The sequence below is a fragment of the Trachypithecus francoisi genome, unplaced genomic scaffold (assembly GCF_009764315.1).
Source record: "Trachypithecus francoisi isolate TF-2019V2 unplaced genomic scaffold, Tfra_2.0 Lachesis_group1, whole genome shotgun sequence".
Taxonomy (NCBI): Eukaryota; Metazoa; Chordata; class Mammalia; order Primates; family Cercopithecidae; genus Trachypithecus; species Trachypithecus francoisi.
The window spans coordinates 124,888,095-124,907,210 of NW_022681454.1; the positions used below are offsets into that span (position 1 = coordinate 124,888,095).

The following is a 19,116-nucleotide window of genomic DNA, read 5'->3' on the forward strand; positions in this document are numbered from 1 at the left end:
TCACATCTGCCAGTCACTTAATCTAATCTTTAGGCTCATTGCTTTTACAGTAGTGAAATATACCAGTTTTGTCCAGTACTACTTATATATTATCAGGTGAACTTATACTCCTGACTGGTGGCCTAAACATCAGTTCCCAGAATTTTTCTTGGATGTACTTAGCTTTGTGGTATTTGAGAGAACATTTCCAGTAGTTAGGTGATTGAGACCATCAGCAAGCACATTGTTGAGAGGTTACACTGTCAACAAGAAAGCCCACCTTTAGTGGCTTTCTTCTGCCTTGACCCGGACAGCATTCTGGAATTATTGGCATCCTTGAGCCTTGGAAGACCGGATGGCTCTCATTCACTTTGACTTTGCTGATTACTTCACTGTCTTATGCAGCATCCCCCTTAGAAATGAGGCAAGTCCTTACCTGTATTTATTTCAGATAGTGAAAGGAACTTCAGTTGTGGCAGAGTATTTGGTATAAAGGTGGAAATGCTGTACACATTTATCAGGAGATGACTGGCAGACAGAAACAATAGCTTCATACTGACTTGTCAAGAAGAGAGTCATGTAAACTTCCTGTCTCCTTACCATCACTTGAGCTGAACTTTTCTCCTTATTAGAGAAGTACACCAAGTTGAGAACCTGTCTGGCTAAGCTTTTTTCTTGACCAGCAGTCAACTATGTGCAAATTCCATTGGGAGTGCAGTTCTGGACCAAAACCTAACTTCTGTGAATCTCAGGCAGGGATCATTTTTACCCTCTCCACCTCATGGGGTTGTAAAGAATTTGAAAACTGTAAAAAACTGGGCATATATGAAGAAAGAACAAAGACCATATGGTTATGTGGGACCAGAAACAATGTTACAAATGGAGGGAAGACCAGGAATTTAAAGAATATGGAAGCTTAGGCAGCCTTTACATAGAAACTGTGCCATCAAAGTATAGTCTGTGGAGTTCTTCCAGGTGCCACAGTTCCATTATTAGTCCTCTTAGGTTGTATATTTCTTTTTAAAATTTATTATTATTATTATTATTATTATTATTTTGAGATGGAGTTTCCCTCTTGTTGCCCAGGCTGGAGTTCAATGGCGTGATCTCGGCTCACTGCAACCTCCTCCTCCCGGGTTCAAGCTATTCTTCTGCCTCAGCCCCCCGAGTAGCTGGGATTACAGACATGCGCCACCACGCCTGGCTAATTTTGTATTTTTATTAGAGATGGGGTTTCTTCATGTTTTTCAGGCTAATCTCAAACTCCCAACCTCAGGTGATCTGCCCGCCTCGGCCTCCCGACATGCTGGGATTACAGGCATGAGCCACTGTGCCTGGGTTATGTTGTATATTTCAAAATGCAAAATTCTTTTACACTCTTCCTAAACCTTACTCTGAAAGACTTCTCAGATCGCTTTCCTTTCATGGACAATGTGAGCTCTCAAGTTAACTGTAGTCACTCTCTCTTTAGAAATGGTTTTGAACTAAAGTTCTTTCTGCTGGAGAGTCAAGTGAGTCAGGAGACCTGATTTCAGAGGCCAGGCACAGTGGTTCATGCCTGTAATCACAGCACTTTGGGAGACCGAGGCAGGCGGATCACAAGGTCAAGAGATTGAGACCATCCTGGCCAACATGGTGAAACCCCATCTCTATAAAAATATAAAAATTAGCTGGGTGTGGTGGTTTCTCAACCTCAGTACTATTAACATTTCGAAGTAGCTGATTCTTTGTTATAGAAGTTGTCTTATACATCATAGGATGGTTAGCATTATCTCTAGTCTCTACCCACAAGATGCCAGTAGCATCCCCCCACCCCAATCCCATGACAATAAAAAATGTATGGTGGAGGTGTAGACAAAATCAAAACCCAATTGAGAACCACAGAAGTCAGCCATTATTTGTATTCTTGTTCTCTTGTGTGTAATGTGTTGTTTTCCTCTCTGGCTTTCAAGACTTTTACTTTACCATTGATTTTTAGCAGTTTTACTGTGATGTGTCTTGGTTTGGTTTTCTTTGAATATATGCAATTTGAGGTTAGCTGAAACTTTTGAATTAGTAATTTGATGTTTTTCATCAAATTTGGGGACATTTCAGTCATTAATTCTTCAAATATTTTTTCTGTTCCTTATTCATTTTTTTTGGGAATTCACTTACAGGTATGTTATACTATTTGATAATGTTTCACAGGTCCTTGAGGTTCCTTCTGTTTTTGTGTTTTCTTTTTTTGAGATACTACCCAGCCTTCTTGTGAAATCCTGGGCTCAAGTGATCTTCGGACGTCAGCCTCCCGAGTAGCTGGGATTTCAGGCGTGAGCCACCATGCCTGGTTCTTTTTGTTTTCTGAAATATTTATGTTCTATAGATTGGACTGTGTTTATCAGTCTGTCTTAAACTTCACTAATTTTTGTCTACCATTTTCATTCTATTTTTAGACCCGTCCAAGTATATATTTTTCAGTTCTGGAATTTCCATTTTTTATAGTTTGCATTTTTTCGGCTGCGATTTCGCATCTGTTCACTTATTAAGACCATGTTTTTCTTCTGTTTCTTCAAATATATATATATATATATATATTTTTTTTTTTTTTGAGGCGGAGTCTTGCTCTGTTGCCCGGACTGGAGTGCAGTGGCCGGATCTCAGCTCACTGCAAGCTCCCCCTCCCGGGTTTACGCCATTCTCCAGCCTCAGCCTCCCGAGTAGCTGGGACTACAGGCGCCCACCATCTCGCCCGGCTAGTTTTTGTATTTTTAGTAGAGACGGGGTTTCACCGTGTTAGCCAGGATGGTCTCGATCTCCTGACCTTGCGATCCGCCCGTCTCGGCCTCCCAAAGTGCTGGGATTACAGGCTTGAGCCACCGCGCCCGGCCCAAATATATTTATAATAGTTGCTTTGAAGTCCTTGTCTTAAAATCTGACATTTGACATTTGAGATCTTGTGATAACATTTGAGCGATCTACTGACTGCTTTTTTACCTTGACTATGTGTTACATTTTCCTATTTATTTTCACTGCTAGTATTTTTTAAAATTTTATACTGTGCATTATACATATGCTGTAGAGATTATAGATGTCATCTTCCTCTGAAGGCTGTTGAGTTTTTTTGTTTTATTGGGTGTTGTAGGCTACACTTGGAATTGTGTAGGCTTATTTTACTCTTTGTTAGGTTAGATCTGTGGAAAGCCTCTTTAACTTGACAGAGATTAACCTCCACATTCTGTGTCTCCTCTAGATCTTATCAGGTTTTATATTAGGCTTTGCTAGTGAGTCTAGAGCAGGTCTTATTCTCTGTACTTGAGTGTGGACCTTATTCTGTAGCATGGCTTCATTTCAAAGCTGTATCACAGATGAATGCCCAGAGTGTTAACGAGTGGCTTATGAAGGGTATCCATTCTTAACTGAGCTTGTATGCTCACCATCCCCCAGCACTACTGGACCTTTAGTATATCTGTTCAGCTTAACCACATAGCAGTCACTTTGGGATATATCTTAGGTAGTCTTATCCTGAACACATGTGCTCTGCCTCCAGCCAAGGACACACAGCAGCCTGAGCCTCACATGGACTTATTGCCCGACTCTTCCCTGCATAGATTGTCTCCAGTGCTCTATTCCACAAGTTCCACTGCTTAAACTGTACTGAACTCTAAAGCACTACCTTCTCAGCTCAGCAGGACAGTTATACTTTGCTTGGGCTGAAGCTTGCTTTGCCATGGTTAGGAAATTGTACCCAGAAAGAGAGCTGGGGTGATTGTGGAGCCCATCTTGTGAGCTCTTCTCTCAGAGATCACAGTCTTACATTGCTTTTGTTCAATCCCTAAAAATAGTTGTTTCATATTCATATCAGTTTTATGGTTATTTACATTAGCAGGCACAGGCTGGTATTGGTCACTCCATCATAGCCAGAAGCAGAAGACCATACACATTACATCATAAAATCAAAAAGTCTCAGCCGGGCGCGGTGGCTCACGCCTGTTATCCCAGCACTTTGGGAGGCCGAGGTGGGCGGATCACAAGGTCAGGAGATCGAGACCACGGTGAAACCCCGTCTCTACTAAAAATACAAAAAAAAGTTAGCTGGGCACCGTGGCGGGCGCCTGTAGTCCCACCTACTTGGGAGGCTGAGGCAGGAGAATGGCAGGAACCCGGGAGGCGGAGCTTGCAGTGAGCCGAGATAGCGCCACCGCACTCCAGCCTGGTGGACAGAGCGAGACTCTGTCTCAAAAAAAAAAAAAAAAAAAAAGTCTGACAATATTAAGTCTTGGTAAAGAAGTGGTGCAACATGAATTCAGACATCACCGTTGGTATTACATTAAGTTGTTACAACCAACTTTAGTATTACTTATTAAAGATGATTGTTTATCCTAAGAAGCATCAGTTCCATTTCCACATGTACATATGTATGCATGCATATTTCTAATATGCATCAATTCCATTTCTAGTTATGTCTATATGTATACATATAAACTTTTGAATGTGTGGACTATGAGACACATACATATTGTTAAATCTAATAGCTTCATATGTCTAAAATGGTATTATATGTATTTTGTATACAATGGTATGGTATTTAACAGTGAAATAATTGGTATGGAAATGAAGATGATTTTAAAAATAATGCCAATATAGATCAAATAAGAGAATGGTAAAATGGTGATAGTTGTTGAAACTATGTAATGTGTATATAGTACTTTGTTATACTATTCTTTTTTTTTTTTTTTTTGAGACGGAGTCTCGCTCTGTCGCCCAGGCTGGAGTGCAGTGGCCGGATCTCAGCTCACTGCAAGCTCCGCCTCCTGGGTTCACGCCATTCTCCTGCCTCAGCCTCCCGAGTAGCTGGGACCACAGGCGCCCGCCACCTCACCTGGCTAGTTTTTTGTATTTTTTAGTAGAGACGGAGTTTCATGGGGTTAGCCAGGATGGTCTCAATCTCCTGACCTCGTGATCCGCCCGTCTTGGCCTCCCAAAGTGCTGGGATTACAGGCTTGAGCCACCGCGCCCGGCCTTCTATTTTTTTATATGTTAGAAAAATTCCAAAGTAAAGAAGTTTTAAAAGTTTGGTGGATGGTAGCCATATAATATATGCAGAAAATATGCTTTTATTAATATACAGTTCCAAAACGGGAAATGAAATATATTGCATAGGGAAACTTTCAAAGGTAATAAATGAAAGAACAGTTAGGAAATTGGTCTTTGCTAAGGTCAATATAGTGGTTTTTCTGAAGAGAAGGAGAGGAATGGGATTGGGCAAGGGCAAACAAGGGACTTCTAGGATATTGGCAGTATCCTATTAACATAGATGGTAGTAGCAAGTAGTATTCATTGTATTAATTTTTATACCATACACATAGGTTTTATACAAGATATTTCAAAGTAAAACAGTTATTTAAAAATAGCTGGATGAAAGAATTTTGAGAGTTTTAGGTTGGCATAATCAAGGGAAACATCCTAGAGAAGCCTAGAACTTAAAACTAGGTCCTAAATAATGAATAGTCTGTATTATAAAACATCTGATCTAGGACCCACTGTTATGCTTAGTATTCCTGACCAAAAATAAAGGACACAGAGGATAACTTCCATTGGAACACATTCACCTTGACTACAGTGTCTACCCCATTTGTTCACTCATTCATTCATCTATCCATTTATTCATTTAACAGATATTTGAGTAGCTGTTAGGTGCTAAGCATAGTGATAGGCAATTTGTGAACAGTGTTGAGGAGTAATGGAGTTTCCAGTCCCCAGATTCTTTATGATTCTCCTCTTTGTTGAGCTGGGATGAGAGACCTCTTTTGTATATTTGGTTTGAGGTGTGAACTAGTTAGCCCCAAACAACTGGCTGGCTTCTTTCTTGCCCTTTTTCTAAGACTGCCTGGTTTCTTCGCTCAGATTTCTGTGGCAGAGTCTTTCCATTTTTCTCACTGCTAAGACAGCAGTTGAAAAATTTGCTCTTTTATACATCTTTCAAAAATTCCTGCCCTTGATGCATGCAAGAGTTTTGCCTTGATTATTAGACAATGTTTGGATATATGTACAAAATCAAAACAGAGAATAAGTAGTCTAGCTAGAGAAGGTAGCTGGTGGGCTTGATTTATGAAGGGGAACAGTAAAAAAGAGAAGTTGAGGACAGAAAGTAGTGTGGGGTGCTCTAAGTGGGTAGATTGCCTCTTAAATGTTGAAATCTGTATATGGTTATTGCCAGAACAGTGGCTGAAGAAAATCTTGTGTTTCAAATAAAGTGGATTGAAGGGTACTTTTTGTGACCCAGAATTCAAAATTAAAAACTTATAAAGTTATGGCCCGGTGCAGTGGCTCAAACCTGTAATCCCAGCACTTTGGGAGGCGGAGATGGGCGGATCACGAGGTCAGGAGATCGAGACCATCCTGGCTAACACAGTGAAACCCCGTCTCTACTAAAAAAATACAAAAAAACTAGCCGGGCGATGTGGCGGGCTCCTGTAGTCCTAGTTACTCGGGAGGCTGAGGCAGGAGAATGGCGTAAACCCGGGAGGCGGAGCTTGCAGTGAGCCGAGATCGCACCACTGTACTCCAGCCTGGGCAACAGAGCGAGACTCCGTCTCAAAAACAGACAAACAAACAAACAAACAAAACTTATAAAGTCAATAAATGGAAAACAAATGAGTTTCTGAAGTGTCTTCATCAAATATAGAATTATGGCCAGTAGTAAAAAAACAAAAAAGAGTTATGGCCAGTAATTATAATATAATCTATAAAGTTTCTAGTCACTCCTTCATTGATAGAATGCAGTAATATATAAGCACAAATGTATTTATCAATAGCCTGTTGATATAATTTATGAAAAAAAATACAGAGTTTACAACTTTTTTTCGAAATTGGCTCCTGAGTAACAAAAGGTTTCTTGACATTAATTGTCTTATGAGAGCTAAGTAGGTGAATTATCTAACAGAGTTCAATATTATTTGGGAATAGGTTTTAGAGCCCTTTTAAGTTGAAAATTGAGAATGATCAAAATATTCCTAATTCTCTTAAATCACCAGTAAAATACATATCACTTTATGCATAGCCTTACACTTTAATATGCATCTAAGGCTGGGCATTTGCACATGCCTGTAATCCCAGCACTTTGGGAGGCTGAGGCGGGTAGATCACCTAAGGGCAGGAGTTTGAGACCAGCCTGGCCAACATGGTGAAATCCCTCTCTACTAAAAATATAAAACAATTAGCTGGGCATGGTGGTGGGCGCCTATGGGAGCTACTTGGGAGGCTGAGGCAGGAGAATCTCTTGAACCTGGGAGGTGGAAGCTGAAGTGAGCTAAGATTGCACCATTGAACTCCAGTCCAGCCTGGGCAACAAGAGCAAAACTCTGTCTCAAAAAAAAAAAAAAAAAAAGCTTCTAAATATATATGTAGTAATGTAGCAGGATCATATTTATAAAGTAAAATATTGAAGCGCTTGAATTTTGAAGTACCTGAGCATATTTATAAGATTCTAATTTGGTGGGTCTTCCTGTCCATAGTCATCTTTCTCTTTAGAAACTTATTTTTTTAAATTTTATTATTTTATTTTATTTATTTTTGAGACGGAGTCTCATTCTGTCGCCCAGGCTGGAGCACAGTGGCGGGGTCTTGACTCATTGCAACCTCCGCCCTCTGGGTTCAAGCAATTCTCCTGCCGCAGCCTCCTGAGTAGCTGGGATTATAGGTGGTCACGACAATGCCTGGCAAATTTTTGAATTTTTAGTAGAGATGGGGTTTCACCATGTTGGCCTGGCTGGTCTCGAACTCATGACCTCAAGTAATCCACCTGTCATGGCCTCCCAAAGTGGTGGAATTATAGGCGTAAGCCACTGCCCCAGCCTGAGGCTGATATTTAAAATAATTATTTCTACTTTTAGTTGTTATTTCCCTATGCTTTTCAGCATTTTTTGAACATGAAAGGATATGGTAAAACTATACTTGTTTGGGCACTTTTCAGTGGTCCGGACATTTTCGAAATGTATTCATCCTTTCGTTAGGTTTTTCTTTCTGTGCATTAACAGTTGGGTTTGATTACATCAGTGCATACATTCATTGAGTAGAATAGCAAGTGGCATTGCTAGCACATTTAAAAAGTGTATTATTATTGCTAAACAAGTATAATTGAATTTCTATAAGTTAAATGTTAGCACTACAGTACTCTGAAGATTGTTTGGGTAGGTGAGGAGGGACCAGATTGCAAAGTATCTTGAAAGTTACATAGGAATTTAGAATAAAGAGCAATTGTAGTTTTTATAAAGAAAGTGGAATGATCAAAATAGTGGTTTAATAGGTTTATATATGTGAGGCATTAACCTAGATCAGAATAGAGGAGGACAGAAGTTAAAAACCCACTTATAATAATCCAAGGGTGAAATGAAGTGCTAAACAAAAGGAATATCGTTTATTTTCTCAATATTCATTAACAACTTACGTGAGAATGAAAAAGTGCCAAAATTGGAAGAGATTTTAAAGAAACAGTTCATAATACCTTGTGAAAGAAGTAGGAACATTAACAAGGAAAACTTAGGAGAGAATGATCTTGAGATCAGATTTGGAAATGTTGAGTTGATGTCATGGTGTCTATTCATGTAAAATGGCTTTTACCCTCTCTCTAAATCCTAGAGATGATAAGAAGGCCAGAAATGTAGATTTTGGAGTATTTAGTAAAGAAGGGAGACTTAAAGCAGGAAAAGTGATTGAACGTTTTAAGTTATTAAAGAAAAGGAGAGGGAACAATTGAGACAGGAAGTCCACTAGCAGTAATTTGGAAGAAAAAAAAATAGATGTGGGCTGGGCACGTTGGCTCACGCCTGTAATCCCAGCACTTTGGGAGGCCGAGGCAGGCAGATCATGAAGTCAGGAGCTCAAGACCATCCTGGCCAACATGGTGAAACCCTGTCTCTACTAAAAATACAAAAATTAGCCAGGCACGGTGGCGCACACCTGTAGTCCCAGCTATTCAGGAGGCTGAGGCAGGAGAATCACTTGAACCCAAAAGGCGGAGGTTGCAATGAGCCGAGATCGTGCCACTGCACTCCAGGCTGGGCGACAGAGCAAGACTCCATCTCAAAACAAAACTACAAAAAAATAGTTGTGGTTATTATATATAGTTTCATTGAAGAAGCCAAGAAAATAAATGGTGTCTGAGATTATGACCCATAAAGGGACACATTCTATCTCAACTATAGCTTTATTTATTTATTTATTTTTTCCAAACAGGGTCTCACCCTGTTGTGCCCAGGCTGGAATGCAGTGGTGAGATCATAGCTTACGGCAGCCTCAAACTCTTGGGCTCAAGGGAGCCTTCTGTCTCAGCCTCCCCAGTAGTTGGAACTACAGGCATGTGTTTTACTACAACTGACTAATTTTTTACTTTTTTTGTGGAGACAATGTCATGCTAGTCTTGAATTCCTGGCCTCAAGTAATCCTTCCACATCAGCCTCCTGAATAGCTGGAATTATAGATGTGAGCCACTGCACTCAACCAGCTTTCATTTTTTTTTCCCCCACTGACTTCTTATTTTAAGGCAGGGAAAATTGCTTGAATCCGGAAGGTGGAAGTTGCAGTGAGCCAAGATCACACCACTGCACTCCAGCCTGGGCAAGACAGCAAGACTCTGTCTCGGGAAAAAAAAAAAAAATAAATAAATATAAAATAAAATTAAAAAAAATCCCTTACTGCTGACCACCTTGGACCTACCATCAGACTGTAATTCACATTGACATGAATAGGAAATGAGAAAGTCAAAGCACCAAGCGTTTTTTCAAGCAATTTGGCTGAAGGGAAATCCTTGTTGCTTAAACTTCCTCTTTCTAGTCAGACCAATATGAGTTGCAGAGAAATGTATACTTTGAAAGACTATGTAATTTTCTCACTTAATGTTATGAATATTTTTCCATATCAGTAATATGCATCTATATTTTATTCCCTCCAAGTCTTCATTTTAAAATATTTCAAACCTCCAGAAAAGTTACATACATAATATGAAGAATGCCAGTATATTGTTCACCTAGATTCGGCAAACATCTTACCATATTGCCTTTTTTTTATGTATAATATATATAGGTGCATATATGTACATTTTTTTCCTGAATCATTTGAGAGTTACTTGTAGACATTATGTCAGCTTATCCTAAAATACATCAGCAAGTATCTCCTAAAAACAAGTATACTCTCCTACATAACCACAATTATCAAAAACACAAGAAGTTTAACATTGATAGAATGCTATTATTGAATATGCAGTTTATATTTACATTTCTCCAATTATCTCAGCTGTCCTTTTTAATTTCTTTTATTTTTTTCTAAGTCAGTTCCAGCCAGGAATCACACACTGCATTGAGAGTCATATAATTTTAATGTTCTTTTTTTTTTTTTTTTTTTTTTTTTTGAGGCGGAGTCTCGCTCTGTCACCCGGACTAGAGTGCAGTGGCCGGATCTCAGCTCACTGCAAGCTCCGCCTCCTGGGTTTACGCCATTCTCCTGCCTCAGCCTCCCTAGTAGCTGGGACTACAGGCGCCTGCCACCTCGCCCGGCTAGTTTTTGTATTTTTAGTAGAGACAGGGTTTCACCGTGTTAGCCAGGATGGTCTCGATCTCCTGACCTCGTGATCCACCCGTCTCGGCCTCCCAAAGTGCTGGGATTACAGGCTTGAGCCACCGCGCCCAGCCAATTTTAATGTTCTTTCATTTAGAACAGTTGTGCTGCTTTTTTTTTTTTTTTTTTTGAGGTGGAGTCTCGCTCTCTCTCCCAGGCTAGAGTGCAGTGGCCTGATCTCGGCTTGCTACAACCTCTGCCTCCCGGTTCAAGCAATTCTCCTGTCTCAGCCTCCCAAGTAGCTGGGACTACAGGTGTCCGCCACCACTCCCAGCTAATTTTTGTATTTTTAGTAGAGACGGGGTTTCACCATACTGGCCAGGCTGGTCTTGAACTCCTGACCTTGTGATCCGCCTGCCTCAGCCTCCCGAAGTGCTGGGATTACAGGTATAAGCCACTGCGCCCGGCCTGCTTTTTTTTTTTTTCTTTTTGGCTATTAATGACATTGATGTTTTTCAGGAGTTCGGACCAGTTGTTTTCAGTTTGGATTTGCCCTATATGTTTATATGATTAGCTTCAGATTAAGTTTTTTTTTTTTTTTTTTTTTTTGAGATGGAGTCTCGCTCTGTCACCCAGGCTGGAGTGCGGTGGCGCGATCTTGGCTCACTGCAGCCTCTGCCTCCTGAGTTCAAGTGATTCTCCTGCCTCAACCTTCCGAGTAGCTGGAATTACAGGCATGCACCACCACATCCGGCTAATTTTCTGTATTTTCAGTAGAGACAGGGTTTCACCATGTTGGCCAGGCTGGTGTTGAACTCCAGACCTCAAGTGATCTGCCCACCTTGGCCTCCCAAAGTGCTGGGATTACAGGCGTGAGCCATCACACCCAGCCAGGTTAAGTATTTTTGACAAGAACATTATATAGGGAATGTGCCCTGTTCAGTATATGCTCTCCAGAGACATGTGATGTCAGTTACAAAATTTGATGTGGTTAGAATTGGTGATTTGGTCATTTGGTTATGATGATATCTACCAGATTTGCTCACTATAAATGTACCTTTTCTTCTTTGTAATTAATAAATGATCCTTGGAGTGATATTTTAAAACTGTGTTCCCCAACAGTCTTTATTCAATATTTTAGCTTCCACTAATGATTTTTGCTTGAATCAGCTATTATGCTTATTATAAGATGGTGATTTTTTTTTTTTTTTTGAGGTGGACTCTCGCTCTATGCCCAGGCTGGAGTGCAGTGGCACAATCTCGGCTCACTGAAACCTCCACCTCCCGGTTCAAGCGATTCTCCTGCCTCAGCCTCCCGAGTAGCTGGGACTACAGGGCGTACCACCACGCCCAGCTAATTTTTTTTTTTTTTTTTTGAGACGGAGTCTCGCTCTGTCGCCCAGGCTGGAGTGCAGTGGCCGGACCTCAGCTCACTGCAAGCTCCGCCTCCCAGGTTCACGCCATTCTCCTGCCTCAGCCTCCCGAGCAGCTGGGACTACAGGCGCCCACCACCACGCCCGGCTAGTTTTTTGTATTTTTTAGTAGAGACGGGGTTTCACCGTGTTAGCCAGGATGGTCTCGATCTCCTGACCTCGTGATCCGCCCGTCTCGGCTTCCCAAAGTGCTGGGATTACAGGCTTGAGCCACCGCGCCCGGCCCCAGCTAATTTTTGTATTTTCAATAGAGACGTGGTTTCACCATGTTAGCCAGGATGGTCTCGATCTCCTGACCTCGTGGTCCGCCTGCCTCGGCCTCCCAAAGTGCTGAGATTACAGGCGTGAGCCACTGTGCCCGGCCAAAATGGTGATTTTTAAATTTGTTATTCCCTGTATGTCTGTCAGTTTTCTTCTATAAAGAAGAACTTTCCTCTCCACTTCATTTTTTATTTTTATATTTTAATTTTCTCCCTTTTTAGTGCTAATATGGACTCCAACATGGATTTCTATCCGTTCTTGTCCTCATTCATTTTGATGTTCAGAATATCTCAAACCTAGTCAGGTTAGAGCTCTCTCAAGATGGCTCCTGCTTATAACCAGCATGTCCTCATCTGTTCAGCACATTTATATTTTATGGCACAACAAAGTGGTTTTCTTCTTTCTTTTTTACTTTTGTTTTTTAATTGTGATAAAGCATACACAACAGAATGTATTATTTTACAGTTTTAAGTTTACAATCTTGGTTTGCCTTTTTTTTTTTTTTGAGATGGAGTTTTGTCACCCAGGCTGGAGTGCAGTGGTGCGACTTTGGCTCATTGCAACCTCCACCTCCTGGGTTAAGCGCCGATTCTCCTGCCTCAGCCTCTTGAGTAACTGGGATTACAGGTGCCCGCCAGCACACCCAGCTCATTTTTGTATTTTTAGTTGAAACGGGGTTTCACTATGTTGGCCAGGCTGGTCTTGAACTCCTGACCTCAGCTGATCCACCTGCCTTGAACACCTAAGTGTTGGGATTACAGGCATGAACCATCACACCTGGCCTTTGTTTGCCATTTATTTATTTATTATTTTTAAGACAGAGTCTCTGTCGCCCAGGCTGGAGTGCAGTGGTGCAATCTTGGCTCATTGCAACTTCCGCTTCCCGGATTCAAGTGATTCTTCTGCCTCAGCCTCCTGAGTAGCTGGGACTACAGGCGTGTACCACCACGCCTGGCTAATTTTTGTATTTTTAGTAGAGATGGGGTTTCACCATATTGGCCAGGCTGGCCTCGAACTCCTGACCTCGTGATCCATCTGCCTTGGCCTCCCAAAGTGCTGGGATTACAGGCATGAGCCACGGTGCCTGACCAGTTTGCCTTTTAAAATGTGGTCTTCCCTGGTTTATCCCTGGCCTACTTCTCTCATTGCTTTGATAGCTTGTCCAGAAATAATAGACTCTATTCTTAAGTTTTGGGTTTTTATTTATTAACTGTATGCTAATGACTCCCTTGTGTCTTTTTGGGACTCTAGAACTATATTACCAGTAGCCTACTAAATTCTCCAGTTATTTGTCTTATGTTTCATAGGCATCTTTTTTATATTCTCTCATTTAAAAAATGAAAGAAAACATACCCCAAACCTATATTTTTTATTTTGCTTGGATGCCTTAGGAATCCCCATCCATTTATCCTAACTTCTAACATGTAATTTGTCACTAGGTCCTATCAGTCCTTTCATATTCATTCCTACTGCCATGCGTCATCTCTCTATAGAAGTTTTATAGGAGGTTTTTGGCTTTAGTTCATTGTCTTTCTAGCTTAATTCTTGTCAGAGTAGTCTTTCCTCCTTATTTCTCATTTCATTTTTTTTTTTCCTAGCAAATAAGATAATTTACTACAAGTCCAAGAAGCAGTTCTTGATTTTAGGCAAAGCTTTGTATAAGACACCAAAGAATGACTTTGCTTTTCTTTACCCCTATCTTTGGTGTACTTTCCTCTGTGTTAGCTTCATTTTCATTTATGCTTTCTCTGAGTGGGCGCAACAATGGCCATTGATAGTTTCAGGCTTACATTATTTTCAAAGTAAATGATTCCAAGGAAAATCCTTCATCCTTCTAAAATCCTTCGTCATCGTAAAATATAAATGATTATCTTTCTGTTTTTCTTAATTCTATTCAGTGGTTCCTCACCCCCTTCAGGATAAAGTTCTTATTTGGCAAGTAAGAATTCATGAATTCTTGATTTGGCCTTTACATATTTTCATTGTCCTGTTGCTCTTGCTTTAAAATTTATATCTATACATACCAAGTTGCATGTGCTGTTTCCTCTGCCTGCAGTGGCTTTTCACATTGTTTACTTGCCAAACTCCTTATCTTTTAGCTAAATAAACCCCAGTTCAGATATTACTCTTCCAGGAAATTTTTATTTGATAAATTTTATGCTCAATCCCAGAAAAATTGCTCTCCTATTCTACCTTTGTACCACATATGTATGTTTGTTTTTGACTTATACTAAATTGTAATCTGTTTACAATTTTTTTTTTTTTTTTGAGATGGAGTTTTTGCTCTGTCACCCAGGTTGGAGTGTAATGGTGTGATCTCGGCTCACTGCAACCTCTGCCTACTGGGTTCAAGCAGTTCTCCTGCCTCAGCCTCCCTAGTAGCTGGGACTACAGGCACCCACCACCATGCCCAGATAATTTTTATATTTTTAATAGAGATGAGGTTTCACTATGTTGGCCAGGCTGCTCTGGAACTCTTGACTTCAGGTAATCCACCTGCCTCAGCCGCGCAAAGTGCTAGGATTACAGGTGTGAGCCACTGTGCCCAGCCTACAAATTTTTTTTATATCCATTAGATCATTAAATCTCTTTGTCTCTTTTTGAACAAGGCAAGGTATAAATTTATTAAAAATAACAGTAACAACAACAAAAAAAACCCAAAATTAGGCTTTGGTTGTGCATCCAGTTGTGGTAGACTGGCTAATTCAGATCAACCCTATTGCTGAGAAGAGCAGAAAAAGTAGGTTTAAAAAATCTGTGTGAAGGCACAGTAGAGGGCCAAGACAGTAAAACATCATGTGGTCAAAATCTGGAAAGAGAGTCAGAACCCAGCAGCCGTGGACCCCGTGGAGCCGCCAGCCCCGGGCCTGTTCCGAGACTTTGGGAAACCTGGCCCCAGCTCCGGGAACGGCTGCAGGTACCGCGGCCCCGCGCAGCCCCTGGTGGCATCGCAGGCAGCCCAGCAGAAGTTCCACCTCGTGCCAAGCGTCAACAACATGAGTGACAGGAGCTGCAGTGGATGGTACAGCCTCATTTCCTGGGGCCCAGCAGTTACCCTAGGCCTCTGAACTACCCCCACAACCCCAGCCAGGAGTCATCCGGGCCCCAGGGCCGCCTCCAGGGGTACGTCCAAGGCCTTGTGAACAGATCAACCTGGAGGAAGAGGAGCGCCGCGGAGTAAGGCGCGAGCGGAACAAGCTGGCTGCGGCCAAGTGCAGGAACCGGAGGAAGGAACTGACGGACTTCCTGCAGGTGGAGACTGACAAACTGGAAGATGAGAAATCCGCGCTGCCAAGAGAGATTGAGGAGCTGCAGAAGCAGAAGGAGCGCCTGGAGCTGGTGCTGGAAGCCCACTGACTCATCTGCAAAATCCCCGAAGGAGCCAAGGAGGGGGACACAGGCGGTACCAGCAGCACCAGCAGCCTGCCAGCCCCCTGCTGCCCTGTACCTTGTATCTCCCTTTCCCCAGGGCCTGTACTTGAACCTGAGGCACTGCACACCCCCACGCTTATGACCACACCCTCCCTAACTCCTTTCACCCCAACCTGGTCTTCACCTATCCCAGCACTCCTGAGCCCTGTGCCTCAGCTCCTGGCAAAGGAGTAGCAGCAGCAGCAGCGGAGACCCATCCTCTGACCCCCTTGGCTCTCCACCTGTTCTCGCTTTGTGAGGCACCCGAGCCTTACTCGCTGCAGGTGCCACCCTAAGCAACGTCTCCTCCCCTTCCCGCACCGGTCCAGCTGACCTGGATAGTATCCCACACCCAACTCCAGCAGCTTCTTCTCCATCCATCTAATGAGACTGACCATATTGTGCTTCACAGTAGAGCCAGCTTGGGGCCACCAAAGCTGCCCACTGTTTCTCAAGAGTTGGCCTCTCTAGCACAATTTGCACTAAATCAGAGACAAAGTATTTCCCGTTTGTGCCGGAGGAATCCTGGCAGCCCAGAGACTTTGTAGATCCTTAGAGGTCCTCTGGAGCCCTAACCCCTTCCAGATCACTGCCACACTCTCCATTACCCTCTTCCTGTGATCCACCCAACCCCACCCCCTGACAGAAGGTGCCACTTTACCCACCTAGAGCACTAACTCTCCAACCCCACTGCCAGCAGCAGCAGGTGTTGCCGCCCCCTCCTGAACTGCACAGCTGAGGAGGCTCCCATGGTTTCTGTGATGAGCTGATCTGCGGATCTCAGCTTTGAGAAACCTTCACCTCTAGGGAATCCAAGCCTCCATAGTGAGGGCAGCTGCTATTTATTTTCCTAAAGAGAGTATTTTTATACAAACCTACCAAAATGGAATAAAAGGCTTGAAGCTAAAAATAAAAAATAAAAAAAAAGTCTGGAAAGAGAAGGAAACCTAGAGAAATAAGGCTGGCATTTGGGTCTTCATTTACCTCAGACGCATCTGCCAGTTCCATCCTAGGCTTCAAACTTTTAGTAATAATGTCTGGTCATCAAAAAATAATCAGGAATATCAGAAGACAATATGATATGATAGAAAATAACAAAAGAAACAACAGGAAATAGAAACAGACCCCTAGTGATCCAGAAAATAGAGTTATCAAGCAGACTTTATTTTTAGTAAGTTAAGAAATAAAAGATAAGATGGAGAATTTCAGTATAGAGCCAGAAACTTTAAAAAATAATCAAGTGGAAATATTAGAACTGCAAAATATGATGAGTGCAATGGGTAGGCTTAATAGTAGATCAGGACAGTGAAAAGGTAATTATTAAACTAGAAGATGGATCAGAAGAAAAATCCAGAGTGAAGCACTGAACAAAAAGATGGAAAATACAGAAAAGGGTGTAAGAGACATAGTCTAACACATATCTTTGAATCCTCCAAAGGGGGAGGAGAGAGAATAAAGCATAAGTAATATTTGAAGAGATTATGGGTAAGAACTTTCCAAAACTGATGAAAGACACCAAAGGACAGATTCTAGTCCTAAAAATTTCAAAGAAGATAAATACAAAGAAAACCTCATCGAGACCATCCATATAAAACAACTGAAAACAAATAAAAGCTGGATAAAAAGGACAGATTACTTTACAAGCATTGATAGTAAGACTTACAGCTAACTTCTCAGTAGAAATAATGGAGGTGAGGGAACAAAGGGATGATGTAGTTACAGTACCTGTAAGGGAAAATAGTGTTCAAGAATAAAGGTAAACAAATAATTGAATTGTATGCTTAAATAGGTGAATTTATGAGGTGTAAAATAAAGCTCTAAATAAACCTGTATAAAAATGAAGGTAAAATAGAGATATTATCAGAGACATGAAAACTATGAAAATTTATTTTCAGCAGATCTGCTTTAAAGAAAATACTAGAGGGAATTTTTCAGGCAGAGGAAAATGATTCCAGAAAGAAGCTTGGAGATGCAGGAAGAAATGAAGAGCAATGGGAAGGGTAAATATGTGTGTATATTTAGATAAATATTGGCAGTAAACACAACAAAGCTGGTGTAACTCTATTTACTGTATCAGGCAAAGTAGGTTTTTAAGGCAAAACTTATTGAAGATATAAAGATGGATGTTTTATAATCATGACAAGTTTCATTGCCTCAGAAGATATAATAGTTCTAAATTTGTGTGCATCTAATAATGTAGCTTCAAAATACATAAAATTTACAGGCAAATAGGTGCATTCATAATCATAGTGGGAGATTTTAACATACACCTTTCTTATAAAGAAAGGTGTAAGATGGAGCAATCAGAACCAAAAAATCAGTAAGGTTATAGAAAATGTGGATGCAATTTAGAAAAGTCAATTCCAATTGGATTATAGTTCTAAATGTGAAACACAAAATAATAAAACTTATAGAAATAATAGCTCAGTAATATTTGGGGAAGATTTATTGAACAGGAAACACAGTGAAGGAAGTGATTGATAAATTGTACTACATTAAAGGACTTCTTTTCATCAAGATACTGTAAGAGAATAAAAAGGCAAGTTAAAAAGTGTCAAAAGGTATTTACAATATTTTATAAAGAACTCTTACAAATCAATAAGAGAAAGACAACCCTATAGAAAAATGAGCAATAGTATTGAATAGTCACCTCAACAAAGGAAGCTATCCAAATCAGCAAATATACTCAAGGTTTTCAGCCTCATTAGTAATCAGAGAGATGCAAATTAAAGCTACAGTGAGATAACACATATACCTACCAGGATGACTGCATTAAAAACTTTTTCTGAATTTTTATTTTGAGATATTTATAGATTCACAGGAAGTTGCAAAAATTGTACAGAGAGGTACTGTATACCCTCACTTCCCTTCAAAGATCACATCTTGTATAACTATCTATACATCTTATATAACTATAGCACAATGCTGGGCAAAGTAGCTCATGCCTGTAATTCCAGCTGTTCTGGAGGCTGAGGCAGGTGGATTGCTTGAGGCCAGGAGTTCGAGACCAGTGTGGGCAACATAGTGAGACTCCATCTCTTAAAAAAAAATTTTAAAAAAAATTAGCCTGTCAAGGTGGCATGCACCTGTAGTGCCAGCTACAGGTTGAGGCAGGAAGATCATCTGGGCGCAGGAGTTCAAGGCTACAGTGAGCTGTGGTCGTACCACTGTGTTCCAGTCTGGGCAACAGAGCAAGACCCTGTCTCTAGGGGGGGAAAAAAAGGAAATACGTTGTATAATATTAAAACCAGAAAATAGACATTTCTTATCACAAATGTATGTGTATAGTTTTGTGCCATTTTATCACCTGTAGATTTGTATAACTACCAGCACAGTCAAGACACTGAATTGTATTGTTACCACAAAATTCTCCCTGTGCTCTCTAAAGTTCAGAGTCTTTAGGGTCTCACTCACCTGCCTCACCTCCACTATCCCTAACCCCTGGCAACCACTAATCTGTTCTTCATCTCTGTAATTTTGTCGTTTTGAGACTGTTACGTGA

The 19,116-nt window shown here is 41.1% G+C and overlaps 1 protein-coding gene and 1 pseudogene across 10 annotated transcripts in view; both read left to right on the forward strand.

The window, feature by feature from the left end:
* Positions 1-19,116, forward strand: part of LARP1B (La ribonucleoprotein 1B) — a 158,554-nt gene that overhangs the window by 81,897 nt on the left and 57,541 nt on the right. The gene's annotated exons all lie outside the window — the stretch shown is intronic.
* LOC117086258 lies at positions 335-15,873 on the forward strand (annotated as a pseudogene).